Source organism: Falco naumanni, chromosome 4 (assembly GCF_017639655.2).
Source record: "Falco naumanni isolate bFalNau1 chromosome 4, bFalNau1.pat, whole genome shotgun sequence".
NCBI lineage: Eukaryota > Metazoa > Chordata > Aves > Falconiformes > Falconidae > Falco > Falco naumanni.
The window spans coordinates 28,386,776-28,408,674 of record NC_054057.1 but is presented as its reverse complement, the minus strand read 5'-3'; the positions used below and the strand labels follow the sequence as shown (position 1 = coordinate 28,408,674).

At 44.9% G+C, this 21,899-nt stretch overlaps 1 protein-coding gene across 5 annotated transcripts in view; it reads right to left on the bottom strand.

Annotated features, from left to right (window-relative positions):
* Nucleotides 1–18,740, bottom strand: part of LOC121086128 (cytochrome c oxidase assembly factor 1 homolog) — a 53,796-nt gene extending 35,056 nt beyond the window's left edge. The window contains exons 1-5 of one of the 5 annotated variants that reach the window (XM_040589390.1): nt 18,650–18,716; nt 16,826–16,860; nt 14,417–14,496; nt 6,485–6,521; nt 129–239 (exon numbers count right to left, since the gene is read on the bottom strand). The gene's annotated coding sequence lies outside the window, so the exon portion shown is untranslated. Of the gene's footprint in view, nt 1–128; nt 240–6,484; nt 6,522–14,416; nt 14,497–16,825; nt 16,861–18,649 lie in introns of all 5 variants that reach the window. The other 4 variants (XM_040589388.1, XM_040589389.1, XM_040589391.1 and 1 more) reach the window with 4 other exon arrangements.
* Between the last annotated feature and the right edge of the window lie 3,159 nt (nt 18,741–21,899).

Sequence of the window (21,899 nt, the reverse complement as noted above, 5' to 3'; positions counted from 1 at the left end):
ACTGTTACTGCTTCTTACTGTAATGGCTTCACTGGATGTCGTTTAATGTAGGTTTATTAAAAACAGTAATAGGCTATGTTGCACAACAGTGTAATCAAAGTATCTGATGATAACGGCAGTTTACTCACGTCAAAGCACCTCACTCCTACTGCTGTTAAGTCTCAGTTCCCGTAGCTCTCCAGGAGGACACAGACAACTCCTGTCTGAAGTGTGTTTCAGCCAGATCTGGATTCTGAGCCCTGCAGAAAGGGATTCATAGATGCACTTGTCTCTAACACTGGTACTTGGCAGTGTTGCGTGCTTTATAACAGAGGGTCAGTGAAGTACTTTTACTGTCATTGGGTACTACACTGGGAAAGATCTCTGTTTATAAATTTTACAATTTCTGGTCCGTATTGATTTTAAAAGCATCTTTAGCATGCAAGCAGCTGTTTAATGCATTTTGACCCAAAAGCAAGGCATTTGCATTAGTATTCCCACTAGAACGTTTGTCCTTTCGTGTCCGTGCATTAAGGCTCCGTTTAAAATCTGTCCATGTCCTTAATCTCTCTGGGGAGCTTTCCCTGAATTTTCAATGCTAGCCCACAGTCTGTAACAAAAGGGGGGTGGTGGTGGTGTTGGGGGTTGGGAAGAGACAGAGAACAGTGTTTATGCATAAAGTTCAGCAGCCTTTTCACGTAAAAAACATACACACACACAAAAGCACCTCAGCTACAGAGCCTGGCATTTCCACACCAAAGATGTGAACAGCATTTGCAGTTTTTCAAGTTAACTAATTTACGATAAGGGCATAAGGCATCTGAGCTCCAGATGCACTCATTCAGGCAGCCTGGGCCATAAATAAAATAAAAAAGAATGCTCTGACTATAACATGGGTTTCACAGAGATGTGTTGAAGGTCTAGCAGATGGATTTTGCTGTCTCAGCTTTTACCTGTGTAACAGAGTAAATGCATAAAGCTGCTTACCAGCTCCTTCAATTCAAAACCTTTGCATTTGCTCCCATATGCTCCCATGAAGATACAGCTAATTTAAGCAATGAGCAAAATCCTACCCCTCAGGGAAGCTGATGGCAAAACTCCCACTGGCTCCAGCAGGCTCTGGGAGTTGCTCAACATAAATACAATTGGCTGAACTCGACTAACAGCATAACCAATACTGTAATCAAATTTGTATTCTTTCATCTACAAATTTGCCACCCCTAACTCTGCCCCTGGTGCTGCTGTTGTCCCATGGTTCTGGTGGAAGAGCAAAACCAGTGACACAGATGCTGCCACCGAAACTGGGCTCACTGCAGCCTCAGCCCATGCTGACAAGCAGCTCTCTTCCATGGAGGGGTGAGAAATCCTCTCTTGAATTAGGAGAACATATCAAAACATTCTCTCATACCATTAACTTTGTTTTGTTCAATCTATGTGCTGTTCTAATGAAACAGAAAACTGGAATCCTGCCTTTGAAAGACAGCATATCAGATAGCAAAAATTTCTGATGTTCAAAAAAGTTTGCCAGTTGATAAATTAGTTTTCTCCCTCACACAGAGACTTCATCATCATCCAGTCTAGCTTTCATAAACATCTGAGTATTATTTTTGAAGCCAGTCTGCTGTTTAGGCAGATGGCACAGAAATTTTACAGTCCATTTCACCCCTGAAGCCTCAGTTAATGTTCACTGTAATAATGGGATGCACTATATGAACACGCATGCATATACAGACATGCTAAGAGAAGAAAACATTACTGACATGTTCTGGTAAGGGAATTAAATTGGCGAAGGCAGATTCCTGAGCTTAGCACATACTAGGACTACATCCTCAAAACTGTGCATTTGGTTGACTTTAAGAAAAACTGTGCGCTGTGAACAGCTAAACAACACTTCCTAGTTTAGTACTTCTGGAAAATCAATTCCTCCATGTCTCTCTTAATCCTTACCAAAATACATCTGCTCACCTGTACTACTTAGTTTTGAAATACAACTATTTGGGTACCCATATGCAGTTTCGTTATTGTCGATGCTCACACTTCACACTTCACTTTCAGATTCTCAGATCTCAGGCAGGTCGCAGATTCTCTTGCCAGAAATATATATGGCAATTTAAAGGTATGTTTGACTCATTCCATTTCATAGCCAGGAGTTGCTTTTTTCCTCTCAAAATTCTGGATTTAAAACAGAAAATCCCAGCACTGAGGATGGGGAGATGACAGGGAAAGGAATACGCAGCCTGTGACTCCCTACAACCAAAGCCTGCATCGTGAGGAAGCAACAGTGGCAGCTCCAGAGATGGGAGGTAGAACAGGCAGAACAGAGAACAGGCACCAAAGAAGCTGCCGAACTAATGCATGGTTTACCCATGGCAGGGTATGTCTTTCCAGAGCCCTCCTTAAGAGGCAACACTTGACTCAAGCAGCTCTTGCAAGCTGGGCTCTGCTTATCTTAGTGCCTTGGCTCGGTTCCTCCCCATAGTCCCCATCCCTGCCTGTTCTCAGGAGCCCCCCCATAATGAAGCCCAGCTTCCAGTCAAAGCACTGCTTTGTAAGACCACTTAGGGAAAGATGGAGGAGGAAGAAGAGAATAATCATATCTGAGAACCAACGATTCAAGACTAACTAGAGAATGTGTTTAAAGCAAGTTTGTTTCATCAATGGCAGTGCTCTGCTGTTTGCTTTACCTCTTTTAGACTGGGTCATCCCAGTTCTTTTTCTTCATTTAATGGTGACATAACTAAGTGGCCAGGAGGAAGCTGTCTCACCTATCATAAATGCACAGTATGCAGTAATCATAGGAGGCTACTGTTAAGACAAAGCCATGAACTCCACTTTTAAGAATGTGCTGGGCTGTAATTCTGAAGAATGCATTTATTAGCAAACTCCTGGTTTTATAAGCTGCAAATCAAGACACAGCTCCCTTTAGCACTCGACCAGCTTTATGAATCATGAGCCCTGCAGTGCATTGCCATGAGACTTTGCTTTAGAAATAAAACTGTTTGTTCAACAGCAGAACGTCCCAGTTCAGCCTTCTTTTTCCACAACTGCTGCTTAGCCTCAAACCAGAAAGAAACGGCTCTGGAGTTACACATGCACTTAATGTCCTCTTAGTATGTACCAGATGCACTATAAGAGCATCATGATGAGTTTCTAAGTTTGACATCTGCTTGATTAAGCAACATTTTCAATAACGGGCTACTTTGCAAAACTAGGCAGATAAGTAAAACAGGTCTAGCGTGGTCAGTCATGTGATTTTTTTTTTTTTTTTTTGGGGGGGGGGGGGCAGGGGGGATGTTGTTGCTAGAGGTTTCCCAGCTATCCCTTATTTCAAAGCAGGAACAAAAACAATGGCCAGCTCTGTACCAAACCACAGGTCAATAGATTTCAATGGTCCAAGGTTAAAATTGGCCTCCAGCTAGCTGCATAGCTTATCCCACAGGTATTAAACAGGAAACTTTTAAAGCTTAAAAATAGTTACAGTTATGTGACTTATTCTTGTAAAAGGATTTTTATCGTGTACATGAAGACTAGAAGCTTTCCTCCTTTGAAATGTTTGTGTTTGACACTTCCTCTGTAGCACAGCAAGTCTGTGTTTTTCTCTCTTGCATGGGCTGTGGGTTGAGTTTTGTTTTGCTATTTTGTCCTTTTTTCTTTCACAAATCAAGCTGTCAGCAGCATGGGAAGTAAATCTGTAACTGGGACACGTAAGAACTCCGTTCTGAGACTGCATCGCTGCCCCCAGTAAAGTCACCCTTGGAAACAAGAGCACTTCAGAATATTTTAGCACACAGTGAAAGACTTTTCGATACGGTTTATTTAGATGAAAAGGAAAAACATAATTCAAGTAAAAAACTCCAGAGATTAGAGATGCAAAAAGTATGTGGTTTCTGCTGAGCTTCCTGCTACTGCAGGCCACAACCTCTGAAAAGCACTGTGTTTAAATATCCGCTTTGGTGGGGACAACACTTTTGGACTGGGAGATAAACCTAGTTCTCTTGGACTGATATGAAAGCTAAACAATAATACATGTTCCTCTCCTACTACCGCAACCACTCCCAAAGCGAAGGGAGTCCAGCCCAATACCAAAGGGCCATGCTGAGCACAGCTGGCTGCCACACGAATTGCTTTAGCCTGCTCTTAACATCTTCCTCTGCTCCTCGCTCACTGCCCCACAGCATGGCCAGTAGCTGCACTCTACACATGTCCAGCCCCCACTGCCAGCAAAACCATCCCATCTGTCCCCAGATGCCATATTTAGCCACTGCTTCCCAGGTGGCCCCGTTTACCTACTCTCGATCTCCTGCTGAGCCCTGGAGCCTATCTCCACCGTCAGATGCACCGTGCTCAACCAGCCCAGCTATGTAATTAGCAGTGCAGCTGCACAGCCACCAACCTGCCAGTACGCATGTGGCAGACCACTTCTTGGCAACTATTAATCATATATTGCATAAGAAACAGTCCCTTAACGCAGGCTAGTCTTTCCACTCCCGAACCATGTAAAGGACATAAAAGCTTTTGGCCATGCAGAAAAGTGAACAAAATGAGTGGTAATTAACTCTCATGACTACAAAGGCTAACAACTTCGGCACTTGCAAAGGGGATCAGAGGCAGCTGAGCTGAGAAAGAACTGTAGCAGAACAAGTATTTGCCTGGAAGCAAACACTGCCAGAGTGCTTATTTTAGAATGAATAGTCATGTTAGTTAACTAGAGCTAACTATTGAACAAATAGCTCACGTTACAGCATACCGAGGTACACTAGATGCATCCTTTGATCTACTCACTGACAGACCTACTGCAGTGTTCTTTTTTTTTTTTTTTCAGCAGTAAAAAAAAACCCCAACAATTTATCTATCCTTCATAGCTAGTTCTGGGGTTTGGTACAAAGTCTTTTCACAGATTAATAGGAATGAAACTTGTATGAGAAAGGAACCTAAAATAGCATTGCAGCACGAGACACATGCAGTGTGAGCATGTGGCTTGCAAAGAAAAAAAAAAGGCAATGAGATTAGAAGTTTTTCTGTAAATTGACACATGTGACTGTTAACCCTTAACTGTATCTCTTGTCAGGACAGTCGAGCTTTGGTGCACTACAAGCCCTTCTGGTTTCTGACCTTTTAACACAACTGCAGCCTCTCCGCATCAGGATTTGGGCTGCTGTTCAGCGGCATACTATGTAGCCTGCCACACCCTACGTGCCACTTACTTGAAATACCAGTGTGGACAATGAAAACGACTCCCATGGCTTTCAAGAAGTAGAGAAAGAGAGCTAAGGTTTGTGGAGTGTTCTTTAAGGAAGCCAAAATTAATCCTAAAAAATTACAAGTAAAATGTGTTCTGACTATCACGATGCAAGTAAACGCTTAACACGAGTTGATGAGTAAAAGTTTCTTTTTTACATTAACTGCTTTACACTGGTCATAAATTTAAGGGGCTTGACAGGGATTAAAGATTCATTTGTCAGCTGCTATGTCCTTTAATAAGCTTCTTAACATCTATACTGACAGAAGCAGCACGTCCCCAATTTAGCAAACCAGGCTGTCTGTCCAGGTTTCACTGCAATCTGAAGTCCTGGAAAGAGTATTAAATGCAGTGACTCTTCTGCCCCCTTTAGGGAAATAACCTACAAGATCTTCTTCAGACCCAGCTTTTGTGGTATGGGCAATAAAAGCATTAACTTAATTTCTAGGAGCCACATAAAGCGTGTGGATCTTCATGCTCTTTTGAGGAGAAATTCGCGTGTTGTGCTCTGCTATGCCCTGTTCTTGTACCTCCTGTCTTACCTCAGGTCCACAGCAAGCTTCTTCCTCAAGGCTTACTCAGCTCAGAAAGGACAGCCTTACTTTTAAAGGGCTTCCCAGCAGCCAGGGGTTCTCTGCCACAGGCAACGCAGCCACTGACCATCTAACCCAACCAAGCCATCTTAATCCCTGGTTTGCACTCTCATCTGTAACATGGAAATGAAACAATGCTTTCACCTTTCCAGCTAAATATATTTCTACTTTTTAAATGGTATGCTCCTCTAGGACAGAGGGTCTACCACATACTTATCCAGAACCAAGCACAAATTACCCTTTGCTTTAATTCTTTGGGATCTCTGGATAAGAATCCCCCCTCTCAGATGTTAAACAGCTTTTGCTTAACAGGATTTTTAAAGTTCAAGCCAACTGTAAAGCAGGCCAGGCAGATTCTCACTTTGGGTTGTTAGGTTCCTCTGGTTTCCACCCTCCTGTCTTTCTGCACTCTGGGCAATTCCAGGCAAGTTCCTTGCTGGTCTCTCACACTTGTTTTGTGTCATCTTACACTGCTGAAGCCATGCAAGTAAGGAACTGTTAATAACAATACTAACTGCTCCGTTTTGACGGGACATAGCTATTTTTACTGGATTACTTTTCTGGCACAGCACTTAGAGCACCAAATGATTTGACACCTGTAATTTTATACTTGGAATAACACAAGATATTCATACTTCTTTTGTAATGTAAGATAAAAGCAAACACTACATACGTTCTCATTCCAGTGCTGCTGTCTGGCAGCTATTTGCCTAAGGAAAAAAAAGAACTGTTACATTACAGAATATGTGGAAAAGTAAAAGCTATGGAAAAGAAATCATTAAATAGCTAACTTATTCCCCTGCTAGCGCTAGACTGCTCCTTGCAGCATGTTTCAGAGTGTTTTGTTCAGTCTGGTTTTACAAGTTTCACGTTACTTTCATTTGTATCTTTAATACAGCGCTGAGTCCAATGTGGTTTGGTGCTGCTTATTTTCCTTGTCTTTCAACTAGAAGACTCAGTGCTAGACCAGCTGTTCATATAGAGTCAGCTCCAAAACTACCCAAAAAAATCTGGACTCTTTCCACTGACTTCAACCTTTGGATCAGGGTCATGAAAAGACGGCAAATACATCTCACAGAATCACAGAATAGTCGGGTTGGAAGGGACCTCTGGAGATCATCTAGTCCAACGCGCTGCTAAAGCAGGTTCACCTAGAGCAGGTTGCACAGGATTGCATCCAGGAGTGTTTTGAACATCTCCAGAGAAGGAGACTTCACAGCCTCTCTGGGCACCCTGCTCCAGGGCTCTGTCACCCTCAGAGTAAAGTTTTTCCTCATACTCAGATGGAAGCTCCTGTGTTGCAGTTTGTGCCCGTTGCCCCTTGTCCTGTCACTGGGCACCACTGAAAAGAGCCTGGCCCCATCCTGTTGACACTCGCCCTTAAGATATTTGCAGACATTGCTAAGATCCCCTCTCAGTCTTCTCTTCTCCAGGCTGAACAGCTCCAGCTCTCTCAGCCTGTCCTCATCAGGGAGATGCTCCGGTTCCCTCATCATTTCCGTAGCCTCCACTGGACCCTCCCCAGTATTTCCCTGTCTCTTGAACTGGGGAGCCCAGAACGGGACACAGCACTCCAGATGCGGCCTCCACAGGGCAGGGTAGAGGGGGACAATAAACTCCATCGATCTGCTGGCCACACTCCTCCTAATGCACCCCTGGATACCGTTGGCCACCTTGTCCACGGGCCCACTGGTGGCCCACGGCAGCCTGCTGCCCACCAGCACTCCCAGGCCCTTCCCCGCAGAGCTGCCCCCCAGCAGGCCAGCCCCAGCCCATACTGGTGCAGGGGGCTGTCCCTCCCCCGCGGCAGGACCTTCCACCGGCCTGTGTTGAACTTCAGCTCCTCTGCCCAACTCTCCGGCCTGCCCAGGCCTCGCTGAATGGCAGCGCAGCCTTCGGGTGAACCAGTTTTGTACCGCCAGCAGATCTGCTGAGGGTCCGCTCTGTCCCTTCGCCCAGGTCACTGATGAGTAAATTGAACGAGCCTGGACCCAGCAGTGACCCTGGGGAGCCCCCCTGGCTGCCGGCCTCCAGCTCGACTCTGCGCCGCTGGTCACAGCCCCCTGAGTCTGCCACGCAGCCAGGTCCCAGCCCACCCACCGCCGCTCGTCGCGCCCACGCTGCCTGAGCTTGCCTGTGGGGATGGTGGGGGAGACAGTGTCAAAAGCCTTGCTGAGGTCAAGGGAGACAACATCCGCTGCTCTGGCCTCGTCCACCCAGCCAGTCATTCCCTCACAGAAGGCTATCAGATTGGTCAAGCACGAGTTCCCCTTGGTGAATCCACGCTGACTGCTCCTGATAAGCTTCTTTTCCTTCACGTGCTTCAAGGTGACCTCCAGGCTGAGCTGTTCCATCACCTTTCCAGGGATGGAGGTGAGGCTGACTGGCCTGTAGTTTCCTGGGCCCTTCTTGCCCTTTTTGAAGACTGGAGTGACACCGGCCTTCCTCCGGTCCTCAGGCACCTCTCCTGTTCTCCAAGACCTTTCAGTGGTGATGAAGAGTGGCTTAGCAGTAACATCTGCCAGCTCCCTCAGCAGCTGGGGGTGCATCCCGTCGGGGCCCATGGATTTGTGGGTGTCAGGCATGCCTAAATGATCTCTACCTAACTCAAGCCTCCTCAACCAAGGGAAAGTCATCCTTTCATGTAAGACTAAGCAGGTTACACATAGCAAAGTATAAAGAGGATTAGCTGTGTACAATCCAAAGGCGTGTTACTCTGCATGCTTCTGAAACAATTGACTAATACACTTTCACAGAGAGAGAAAGGGCCAGATTTGTTTCTGGTGCTCTACCTCTAAGTCAACACCACCACGCCAGGAACAGATTCGATCTGGAATCTGTCCAGTTAGACTCATTAAAATTGAAATTTTCCTGAACTGGAGGTAAGGAAATTTATTTTCTAAAAATGCAAAACCAATAAGCAAATGCTTTCTGCTTCCTAGTTGAAGCTTAGGTCTTTAGACTAGAGGCTCTATGGAATGAGTATCAGGACAAACAGAATGGGTTTTGCTTCCTTCCTTCCCTTTGTCTTCTTCCTTCTTCAGAATATAAAATGGGTCATATCTGGTTTAAAACACATCTACTTAGACCTTCACTTTCTGTCACCAAAACAGATGGGCAGCCCCAAATCACTAATTTGTGCATATTTTACAGAGCACTGGTACTTCAACACACACTCACTGTGTATACTTCGAGTGTGTGACTTCTGAAAGCTAGAATGTCTTTTATCAGGAATTATTTTATCAGTGGGGGATTCATTTTGAACAATACAATCAAACGAAGACAGTGGTGCACAGCTATTCTTCCCACCCCTTCAAAGTTCACAGCAAACTATGTCAGAGTTAGTGATGTTCTCAGCTGCTGAGAATGCTTTAATCAACCAGACTTTTTTTTCCCGCTCCTTCTGTTCCCTGAAGACAGGGGACTTCATGGCACTGTTTGTTGTACAATGTGTACAGTTATAACCTACACTAAAAGTATGCCATTAATGAACGAACACTGGGTGTGTGTGTCAAGCAGATGAGAATGTTCTTTTGATCTTCTGTGCTCCACCACTGTGGCAGACGGATGTCTAAATTGCCTTATTAAAGCGCTGAAGTCTTCCATCATTTCTCAAACAATACTGAAGGAATAATCAGAATGTCATCATGTTTTGATTTTCTGCTCTTCCAGCTCAAATCTAGCTGGATGTTAAGCAGTAGGGGAAAAAATTATGATTTTTTTATTATTTATTAATTTTCCAGAAGTTTAAGAGGAATATATCACATGCTTGACACTCTCTGAGGCAGCCAACAGAAGCTTCTCAAATTTCTGTTAAATTTCAAAGTAGTTTCCACACAATATGGGAGCTGTATTTAGCCTTAGGTACAATTTTGAAACTAGTTCAAGGGAGCAAGACAAGGGATTCAAAGCTTTTTTTGAGAATATCTTAGAATAGAATAAGCGTGTTTAAAAAGCATAGAGGTTTCTGAACATGATGATGGCAATGCTTTTAGCCTCCAACATACCAATAGCTAGGGAAAAACAAATAAACCAACTGGTTTGAGGCCACAGAAGCATATTAAAGACAGTTTATATGCAATTGCCTGTAAGACCATGACGTAGAAAATCCTTGCTAACCCTTCCAAAAATTATTCTTACATGGTGTTGTGACCAAAACTCTGAATCCACCCACATTTCCTCAGACTAAAGGATATAGCTATAAATGACAAGGGGGGGAGAAAAAAAGGCAAACTAGAGCCTCTGTTCTATAAAAGAAAGAAAATCAAACTACTGCTTCACAGGCAGCTAAGCTGATCTAGCAAGTCACTGTTGCAAAAGCGCGAGGTCAATCTCTTGGTCTGTGTCCCAGCTGCACTTACAGCAGCTCAGGTACTCTTCTGATCCTTTACCTTACATCTGTCATTTAGTCAGCTGATTTACCTTGCTATTCCAGAGAAAACTATCCACTTTTCTGCTATTTTTCTTCCAGGCTAATAGGGTCAAAGTGGCTAATGGAGGGATGGATTCAACACATACCAGAACCACCGTAAGGTAAGCAGCAGGATGACCAAGAGCAAGGACTGCTAGAGGGCAAAGGACTGGGGACTGCCACCTCTCTCTTGTGACAGTAGCAAACTGTGAAATTTTCTCGTGGAAGCATTGTCTTAGTGCAAGGACTTGTTATTAGAAGGGAAGGGGGAATCAAAGGGAGAAGCGGAGCAAGTATGGGCCTTGATCATTGCTGCCTTGGAGGAGTGTGGATATAAGGATGCATACTAGAGGGGTAGGAATCCCATACATCTGCAGAGGATTTCGTGGGTAGATAAAAGTAGGGGCATATGCAACAGCTGCAGCACACCCAGAAGCCAGGGGATGTATAATCAATATGCAAATAACTGCATAGTTCCCCCCTGAAAGCAGGAGGCTGACTGCACAGAGTCTTAGTAGCTGCAGAACACGTCTACATCGTCTGCTGTTTTTCTGAAGAGTTTTGCACTTACTATGCATGGCTGGACAGCACAGAACACACACAGAGATACTCCTGCTAGGCTGCTGCATGTTCTATAACTGCAGCGCATGCTCATAGTGCTGATGTCCAGAGTTTCCAGACGTGCAGCCACCAGATCAGAAGTGTCTGCTCCCTACAGCTACCAGACATCCGGAAAGCTCAGACAAATTTATGAAGTCCTGAAAATCTGCCTAAATGTGATTTCCAGGTGGAAAGAGTAAACGTGGCTGGGAAAAGGAAGCCTACAACATCCAGAAAGCCCTTTGCTACCTGTAGAAAAGCAAACACAGAACAACAGAAGTTTAGGAATGCCTGTGAAGGCAGGGCTGGAGCTCAAGTCTCAACTTCTTCACCTGTCTTCTCTACTGACCATAACGTACCGTAAGACCACTTTACAATGAATTTGAGAGGACATGCTTTCACATAATGGACATATGAGAGGTGTCTCGCAGTGCAGCTTCACAGGTGTCCCCGTCACTGTGGCCATTACAAAAGCTGCGTAAAGAACTTACTTTAGGTCTAGACACCCGTGAAGAAAATAACTGTAAACAAATAAAAGGCTATGCACTAATGTGAGAATCCACCTTTTTCTCTCCTTTATATGGTGTTGGCTTATAAAATTAATTACTTACATACCTCACAGAGACGCAATACTTAATTAATATTTGTTAAATGCTTTGAAATTCTTATGGAAGACATGATGCTAGTGTGCATTATGACTAATACAGTGTAAAAATGATGCCAATGGTGTTGCTCAAGCAGAATGCTGGAAGGATGATGCCTATTCAGTGTTTTATTTGAAAAGGGGAATGAAGGTGAAGAAGGCTTAAGAAAGCTTTTTAAAACTCAGTTATCCTAAAGGAAAAGGGAGAACTGGGGAGGAGGGGCGCTAAAAGAGTTTTGAGAAGAATTTACTCTGCAGTGTGCATTAACTCCTGCAAAGTCAGAGAGTAAGTGCCTACACCAAAATCCTGGCTCCAGCCAAGCACACGGAAAATGTTTCATCAACTTCAGTGAGGTGAAGACTGTTAGCTTTTGTCATAATTTCCAAGAGATGTATCCAGCATCCCATATGCAGGTTTGTGACTTTGCACGGTTGCTTGTTTACAATTTAGGTAAAGGAAATAATCTCATCAAGCTAGGGCATGCTCACCATTAAAAGCAACTAATCAGCATCTAATCATCTTTCTACTACACCCCACATTTGGAGTAAATCTTTCCATCCTATTAATGATTTTGGACTTGAGCTACTTATTTAAGTTGGTGGCAAAACTCCAATTAAATGGAAGCAGTGTGGAGATCACTGTAGATTTTGTAATACAGAGGGGAAGAAAACATCCTGTGTTTAACAGTGGTTGTAACTCATATACACCCCTGGAGTTTGGTTCACTTACTCAGAAGCCTGTGGAATTTCTAATTAATTCCTGAGGGGCAGGGGGGGGGGAAGGCAGTAACAGAAATATAGACAACTTATTTTTTCAGTTAGTTCTCCACACCTAGCAGGATAAAGACCAAAAGAAACACAGCCCCCACCACTCTTGGGTAAGGCAGAGTTGAAGAGCTCATTTTCCAAGTGGAAGCTTTGCACCTGGGAGGCTCTAAGCAGAAAGGCTATAAAGATTAGCAGGTGATAGGTATCAACAATTGAGAAAAGGTAATCTGGGAGCTTCTAGTATGAAGAGGAGTAATTTTTCAGCAGGAGTCTATGGCTACTTTAGGTAGGAAACCAAGTGAAAATGTGCTAGAACGCAGGTTTTTATTTATCTGTGCTTTTTTACAAGTACTGAAGCCTGTTACTTGGTGTATATGGGGCTCTTGGTAAGCATTACTTGTCTTTTTCCAAGTGGTGTGTGATAGTTTCCACTGAGTATCTCTTAACGTACTCCTGTACAACACAGGAAATCTTAGAGGTACTATTTATTGTAAACCACCTCTTAAGGTAAGCTTTCCAGCTATGCTACATGTAGAAATGCTGTACTACCACAAACCAGCACTTCTAAAGCAGCTTTGTATCTATGCAATTGCCTAGACCAAATGTAATGATAAGGTTAAGCATAGCAACGTTCCCTTTTCATTTATGCTAGGTAGGCTGCATCTTTCTAACTGTACTGCAGGCTCTGAAGCATGTAGGCTTTTAAGTTTTCCCTCAGTGCTTGTGCAGCTGTGTCCACACATGTATATATCCAGTAAAACTCAAGGAAATGTTCCTGGATGTCAGGATTAAGCTTAGATAGCTACAGTTGTAATAGCTCATACGAAGTTCTCTGCTTTCTAGTTAACAGAGGATTTCCATAAACTTCTTGTAGCAGCTTATGCCGTACCTCTAAGTGTTGCCAGTTGCTTTCCAGTCCTAGTGGAACAAGTAACATCATTCCTCCATCTAAACTCAGTAATCAAAATGGGTTGGCATATGACCTACACCATGTTGCAGCTCTCTGGATCCCATGGAGAGATGATGCTACGGGGCCAAGGCAAAAATTCAAGCCTAAGGCTTTTATTGTCTGAAATTTAAATGCCTGATACTTAAGTCATGTGAAAACAGTGCCTTGTCACTTGTTTAGACAGATAGGCTGTGTTTTCTTCCTCTGAATATTCATTAATAACGTACTGGACAAGCAGTCCCATCAAACGCTGCAAACATTTCTCCAGAGTCCACTTTTATTATGTCTAGAGATAATGGTGGGCAGGCTGCATAGGTGAAAAATGATTCTATCTACTGCTTGCCAAGGGTGCTTTCAGGGAAGGCCACTGAAAAGATGCTTTCTGTGTGTTTTGGAGGGGTCTAATTTTGTAGAGGAGCCATAAGAAAATTACACAGGAGATCAGAGTATGCAAGGCTGTGTGTAAGTCAGAGACCTTTACTCAGTGATGTCTGCATTGAGCTGACAGGAGGGACTTCTTAAGACAATACTGTACCTAATTTTAAGACTTCAGAAAAAACAGTGCTGCTAAATAAGGTATTTCATGCCTTTTTCTCCTCACTGTGTGTCCATTCACATTAGCTTTGACTTTTTACCTGGCTAGCTCTGCCTTTCTCATACTGGCTTATATTTTTTTTTTCCTTAGTAGGCTGAAGAGCAGCCCAGCAGCAATCTCTAAAAAATCACACCTATATGGAAAGCATCTGAATTGCCTCTAAACAAATCTAATCAAGCTTAATCGCTCTTTTCAGAGTAGGTTCTTGCAGCTCTCTAATCTTCTAACTTACATGTCTGTACCTGGTTTTAAAGTTAACACTACTTTCATGGTTCTTTTATGCCATGTACAGGACACAAATCGGTCAAATCTTGCCACTGGCAAGACACTCTGTTCACTCCGCCAAAGTGAACTCTTGTTAGGCAGTCTAGTCGCCCTCTATCTAAAAATGCCCCTGCATTCTGAGTATCTTCTTATCTTCTCTTACCATCTAAGTACCCTACATACACCTCCCAGCCTCAGGCGAATGATTTTTCATGTTACATTAAAATGAAGGTTGTTCAGATGAACATGTCTTTTCAGGTAGTCCAGATCTCAGTTTACCACCCCGTGTTTACACCTTCAATTTGTAGTGTTCATCAGCGCTATACAACCAGTTGTAGACACCCACAGAATGGTAGAAGACTGGAAAGCACTGACCTGAGGTCTTCGGGACTGTGTTAGACTTCTGCTGGATCAAACTTCCCTACGGATATTCCAGTTCCTTATGAGCCTTCTCTCTGGGGAAGTTAAATACATCAATTTCTCATTATTTTAATACTAGATCTAATTTTAGACTGATCTATCGTATAATTGCTGCTGGCTGTGTCTACATCAGGAATAAATACAGGTTTGTAAATCGGAATACCTGCTGCTGAGAGCTGTGTTCCCACTACGTGGGTTTTGTGTGTGGTTTGTTTAGATGCACTTGCCTGCGCTCATGGACTTTCCCACCTACGAGCTGTGGAGGGTGTCAGGCAGTCTGTGGTGGTCCATCTGAAAAGTTCAAGCCAAAGTGCAGTACAGTATGTGGAGCCACTCTGCTTTTATTAAAAGCACACCCTTGGCTCTAACTCACTTAACATCATTCAAGTGAGAATCTGCACTAGCACTGGAGCATAGATCAACACCTGCCAGACAGACTGGGAGATTACTGCTGCCATTAATGAAATTAATCCGCATCTGGAGAAGGCACACAGGGATGTGGAAGATTTCTATCTCTTTGTTAGTTAATGGGAGAAGCTTACAAAGCCATTCTTCAAAGCAGATACAGCTACAGATACGAAAAAGGAAAACAGTCCCTGTTCACGCGCCTCCAGTTTTATCTGCAAGAGGTCTGATAACATGATGGCAGAATCTGTTTTTAGGTAATGGATAATTGGGCTTACTATGTTTAGTATAATGATCAAATTAATAGCAGGAATGACTTTTTATTTGGCGTAGGGAGGAGCAAGAAAGGCAGGGCAAAACCCTCCAAATTATCTGCTGTGTACTGAGAATACACAGAGTACTCTGAGACAGCTCCGGAAGCAGGGACTATGTATTTTAGCTGGTGGTATGCTGTGCAATCACTTAATGAAAATACGTAAATACCAAGAAAAGGAAATTACTCTGCCCCGGGGGAAGGGGGGCAGTTAAATACAACTGTTATTACTGCTGCACAGTTGTTAAACAAACAAACAAAAAAACACTACCACCACCCCATCAGATGAAAGTATTCTATTGCTTAACTAAAGACATTCTAACACCAGAAAGCATCCCTGAAACACACTTAAAAGCAAATGTCAGTATAAGTAGCTGGTGATGCTTTTCAGGTTGCTCACAACAGGGAAAAGACTAAGAAGCAATGCTGAACTGACAACTGAAACCATGTTAGTAAAATTTCACCCTCGTGTATTGGGTAATTTTTTCAGATGTACATGCTCAAATAGTTTCTATTCCTTGTGATAATGCTGAGTAGAAAAAAGTAAGACTGCACCTTCAAGAGGTTAGCTCCCACACTAGCCTTATGGTCATGTAACTGCTGCTTACTTCCAGAAACTGAGAAACAATACAGCTTTTTTTCTGCAAACTCCTCAGTTATGCAAGATCACAGCTCAAAACCGTAGACTGAGTCGCTAACAGCATTATAGAAAAATAGAAAAATCCAGCTAAGTTCTTCTTTTCCCTCTCCCCTCCCCCTCACGTGGATATGCAAGCTTTTTAAGATCAAGTATTTGCACATGTCAATTGTTGACTTCTCTTTCTGTGGCCCTTGTACAGTTGGGAGTTGGACAAACTGTAAGGTGTCTGCACAAAAGTGGACTAGAGCTGATGTAGCCTTCAGATCCATATCTAGAGCTTCCTCCTAATTCTCAGAACATCCACAAGTTGGGTTGTCACTAAATTAGCCTTGGAGCTGCACTATGGGCTGTGCAGGTAAGGTAGTATGGGCAAGTAAGAGAAACTGCTGTGCAGTAACAGTGCTTGCATGGAGATGCGTTGTTTAACAGAGAAGTTGCGTTCACCTGTGCTGGCTAAACTGTGGCAAGTACAAAAGAAAGGCGAAAAGCCCTAACAGCCATGTTGTTAGGGAAGGCATGTCTCTGTGTGAGCTCTGACACTTAAGGTGCTTTAAGTGCAGTGAAAACAACCCCCAGCATCGGCTCTTCCTCCTGCTTGATTTTATATTGTGGTCACAGCTGCAAAGGTAAGGATGTTATTTTGCTCCTTTTGCTCCTCTGGTGTTGAGTCAAACCCCAGAAGTTTGTATTTGAAAAGTGGCCTGGAAAGTACTATGTTAACAGATACGCAAAGCCTCTGACTTCTGGGGAATAAACAGCTTTGAAGTAAAATACATGCCGCAATAATCCATGCACACTTCATTAATTTCAGAACTGCAACAGCAAAGTGCTACTTAGAAAAGAAAAAGCTGTTAAGATAGTAATGAAGGGTTTGGTTTTTGGTGGTTTTTTTTCTTTTAATCCCAAAAGCTCCTTATCTCCATTTTCCATGTTTTTTCATTCAATATACAGTATTCTAAATTAAAGCTCATCTAACAAAAAAAATGACACATCAAGTTTGACTAACCTCCTCACCCTTCTCTTGAAGAGAATCCTTTCTTCCTTGGGGGAATAAAATGCAACAACGTTAAAATTGCTGTATTGCTTGTTTGAGATAACTTTTCTTTGCACTTTGTGCTTAATGGAATTTGGCTGATTCTGGGTACTTCAGCACCTTAAATTATTCTGTTCAGATAGTGAGGACAGCAATTATTGTCAAGTCTTAACTAAGACACAAAGATCTCTAGGCACCAAGCTGCCAGAAAGGCAGTATTTTGTTATCTGTTAACATGCACACATCTTTCTCTACCACACCCCCCAGTCTAGTTTGAGAGCCCTTAACATGGGCCACCGCACAATATGAAAAGTAAATTTACCGTTCTAATTTGGGTCAAAGCTTGGACTCAAAAAGTAGGTATAGTTCAACACTGCACTTAAGTGCAGCTGTGAGCTGCTGCTGGAAGGGGTGCTTATGCCCCTTTTCCCTACTTTTGCTGGACTGTTAAGCTGCAGTGTATACCATGTCAGGGAAGCCGCGATGCACTGGAAAACCAACTTTCAAAAAGCCGGCTGATCCCTGAACCCGATAGAAGAGGTACAGCGCGCTGTACAGCTGGGCAGTGGAATAGGGCCATCTGCTGTCACAGCCTGCTATTGCTCCAGCTTCTGAGGCTAGCCTAAGCGGGTGGGGGTGTGTTTTGCCTTTTTTTGGTTTGTTTTTGGGTTTGTTGTTTTGTTTCAACATTTCCACTTATAAAACAACTGGCTCTAAAAGAAGCAGTCCAGCCCAATCTTGTATCTCATGCTGCGTGCTCCCTTCTTGCTTTTCCAAGAGTTCATGGGAATCAGCAGAAAGGAACTGATGTGAGTCAACACCACCTAGGCTGGGAGGCAGGATGAACCAGCCTCGCCAATAGGAAGAGGTAGGGGAAACCTCCTCCGGATTAGTGGTACGAGTAGTATTAAACTGCAAAGTTTGAACTTCTAGGCAAAGAAACAGAGCAATTCCTTTCTTTGCGGTGTCAGAACATCAAACGTGCTCAAGACAACTTCATCACTTCTGAAGCTGCACCTGAATGAGGAAGCAAACCTGACTTAGTTTTCTTACTACGTGGACTTAACTACTGCAACTGACTCGCTGCTCCCAGCTCCCCCGCTGTGCCCCTGCCGCCGGCTCTGCGCGGTGCCGGGTGCCCCCGGGGAGCGCCTGGCCCGAGGGACGGTGCCCGCGGCCGTGGGGCAGCAGTGGTGGCACCCCGCGGGGAGCTGGCAGCGCACCCCTGAGCGGCGCCGTCTCTGGAAATTAGTATTTAAGCCTGTGAAACCAGTGTTACGCGGCGCAGGCCTTCACAGCAGCACGGTCACTTCCTGCGCGTCAGGCTCTGTTCGCGGCTTGCTGGATAAGTTCGCCTCCCGCCGCGCCGCGCAGCGCTGTCAGGCGCGCGCAAAGCCCACGTGCTGCTGCCGCGGCGCGGGCAATGGCGCCGCGAGGGGCGCGTACGGTCGCCGCGCCCGGTCATGCCCTCAGGGGCCGAAGCCCCCTCGCCCCGCAGGCCTGCGGCCGCCTCGCCGCACGCCGTGCCGCACCGCCTTCCCTCGCCGCGACAAAGCCCCGCTGGTGCCCGTTGTAAGCCCCCGCCTCCCCCGGCGCCCGCCGCTCGCCGCCGCTCCCTCCGCCGCGCGCCCACCGCCGCGCCCCCTCCCGCCCCGCGGCCGCCATTTTGTGCAGCGCCGAGCCCGCCGGCGGGCGGGGGTCTCGCCGCGGTGCCGCGCCGCCCGGCGGGGAGCCCGCGGTGGGGCTATAACCGCGTCCCGGGCTCGGCCGCTGCCCCGCGCCCCCTTCCCCACTCACGGCGCTCGGCAGCAGGGCTCACGCGTGGGCCGTGGGGTGGCTGCGGTGCCGGCGGGGCGCGGCAGGGGGAGCTGGCGGGCAGGGCCGGGCCCGGCTGCGCGGGAGCCGGGGGGCGTCTTCGGAGGGTCCCTCCCCTCAGGGGCAGCGCCGCGCCCCGCGGGCTGCGCCCGGCCGTGGTGGTGGTGGGTGTCCCGCAGCCGTAACCTGGGCTGTGGGGGGAGTCGGGGAGAAACTGTGGAGAGATGGGTTCCGTGCCTGGCGCCGTGCAGAAGCGCAGGCCTCTCCCTCACGCAGCTCCTGTCAGCTCCACACTGACCACCCCACATAGTCTGTTCAAACAACAAACACTCAGTTTGCTGCATTGTCCTGAGATCCATTATCTTCTGTGGTTCATTATTTTTCCAGGCCAAGCCCTAAACGAAGGAACACCATAAAACCAGCTTTATGCATGAAAAGAAAAATGAAAAACCCAACCGAGTTTCTGTGAACATCTCTCCAGCAGTCCCTAAAGAAAACACTCTAGATGTGATCTGATTTCATACACTGATATGCATATTTAACTTCATTACTGCTGTCTTTGGCTTATCTTTTTTCATTCCAAATTTATCCCTTGCCATTGTACCACATAAGCTGATGTCCTTGTCGGTTTGTTTAAGCGGGCTGCCCCGAGCTGCCACAGCTCAGCGCTTGGGCTGTGCCCTGTGAGGAGTGTGCGCGAGCGCTGCCAGATTTGGGGATCCTGAGCCTTGGCTCTCAGTTTTCATTCATCTGAAATTAAACGATGAGTGTACCAATAATTTCAGAGTGCGTTCTGCCGCTGTTTCTTAGTGCATCATACCTGCTTTGATACTTCCTGCGTGCCCTCCCTGGCTGAGGAGTTGAATCAGGCATTCTTCTCCAGGCTGTTGCCAAGCCAGTTTGTTCTCTTATCCAAGTACTTTCCAGCTTCTTGTTCACACTTTTTAGTTTACCATTGTGATTTAGTGGGTTATTATCTCCTGTTGAATTATCCCAACAAACTTTCTTCCCATGGAGGGCTTCTAGTGGCTTCTGGTCAACTCCTATCGTCAGAATGATCATTACAGTATTCTGCATTGCTTACTTGTTTGTGAAAAAATAATTGAGAAGTGAGAGGTTGCTAGATTGTAGCAGAAGTTAATTAATACATCTGCTTGCTAGGACTGGTAACACTCGTGGGACTGTGGAAGGTGAAAGCAGGGAGAAACATGGTATGGAAAGACAATCAGCAGAACAAAAAGATGTGCAAATATGACCAAAACATAGACAATGAGAAATACAAGGCAAAAAAGGGAGGGGGTGGGTATCCCAGTCTAGTGGGAACCCTTCCTACACTCCTAAAAAGCCCTGCTACGAGGCTGTTTTGTATGCAAAACAGCAGGTTTTTCTACCTCTTTCTCTCCTCTTGCCTTTCCAACAACATCCCTTCTTTGTGGGAACTGGTTTGCTTTACCTTCGGGGTGGTCTGACTCCTATATATCTAATTGCTCTCTGAAAAATCTATTTTGTACGTTTTAGACCTGAAGAAGGATTTTGTGCCAAAAGTTTGTCTATGGTACCCAGCTATGCCTGTATCAGCCTAACTACCCTTACAGGCCTTCTCCTTCTAATTTTGTAATGATGAAAGCTATACAATAGCCACCCTATTTTGGTGAAGTTTTATTGGTATTGAAAGGTACTCATTATTTATAGATAGTCTCTCTGCTATTTCTGTATGGAAAGAGAATCAGACTGTGTAAGCCATCAGTATACCACTAGAGCTACATCCACACTGGGGGCTATTTGCTACTGTTTCTTCCAAGGTGGGTGTTTCCCCTGCCCACTTCACCATGGTGGGGACCCTAGCTTCTCTTACCATGCCAGCTGCTCATCTCACAGCCACAAACGGCTCCTCCAGAGCCCATGTCTTGTTCCACCTCTAGCAGAACTGTTCCCCCCAGTTCCCCAATCTTGACCAGGTCTAGAGTTCAGTTAAACGTTGGATCTGTTATCTAGCCACCTGAATGAAAAAACAAAGGTATGGCAGAGTGAGCTGGAGGCTGTATACAGGGATCAAACAGCAAATAGTTACCTGACTGGTTTAAGCTAACTTAACCACACTGTGGTGGAGAGAGGCAGCTGTGCTCTCCTGTTTGGTTGCATGTTGCCACTCCCGCCTGGTTTTGGGAGCAGATCCATCTGGAAAGTAGGGTGGGGGGTGGTTTTGTTTGGTTTTTTTGTTGTTGTTGTTGTTGTTTTGTTTTTTTACAAGGTTAATTATGACATCAGACAGGTCCCGCATCCTGTAGAACACATGGCTGTACAAATGGGAGCACGGCTGCTGAATCCGAAGGCTCTGAGTTACATCTGCCTCTAATCACTCCCATATGCATTTTTTCATATGTTCTGCTATTTGTTATGGTTTCCTATCATGTGCTAATTGATCCATTACTTTATGCTAAGCATGCAGTCACGTGCTAGTCATTAGCAGTCCCATATGTTGAACTCATGATACGTATCTTTAAATGCCGTATCTCCTGGTCTGCCAGTCCTCCTTTATGCAATACCACATGTATGTTGTAGATCTTCATTCATGCTTTGCTGGACTTCAGACTTCCTGCTTGTTAGTCTTGCATGTAATTCTTCATTTACTCTGGAGCTCCTCCTTATTGCAGTTATGTGACGACTGTAATTAGAGCTGCTGATACGTGGAGCACCTTTATTCTTTATTCTGTGGTAGGTAATATAATGTGTTTGAGAGGGGAATGGAAGAATTCTGAAACATCCCATGATGTATTTGAAACATCCAGCATAGTAATGTCAGTTTAAACCCCATGTTCAAGTGAAGTTATGTTAGACTGCGGAGGTTTTGCACAAGTTAAAACTCAGTAAACTGGCTCAGAAAATGTGACTCAAAAAGCGCACGTAGCTGGGAAGAGACCAAGTGAATTCCTGAAGTCTTGCTGGTCAGGAAGTTAGCTGCTCAGAAGCAATGAGTGGGAAAGAAGGGTGTATCTCTCTTACAATCCCAACCTGCAGAATTTCAGAATAAAGAACGTAAGGAATCTAGAGCTGCACTGAATTTTAAGTTTTACAGGAAGAAGACAGACTACTCAGGGTACTACATACACGCAGCATGCCCCAAGATTTGCCAGAAACATGTTCAATTGAACACATTTGGGTGCAAAAAAAACCCAGTTAATTGATCTCTCCAGAGTTATTTCTATGTTATGTCTGGGGTGAATGAGTATAG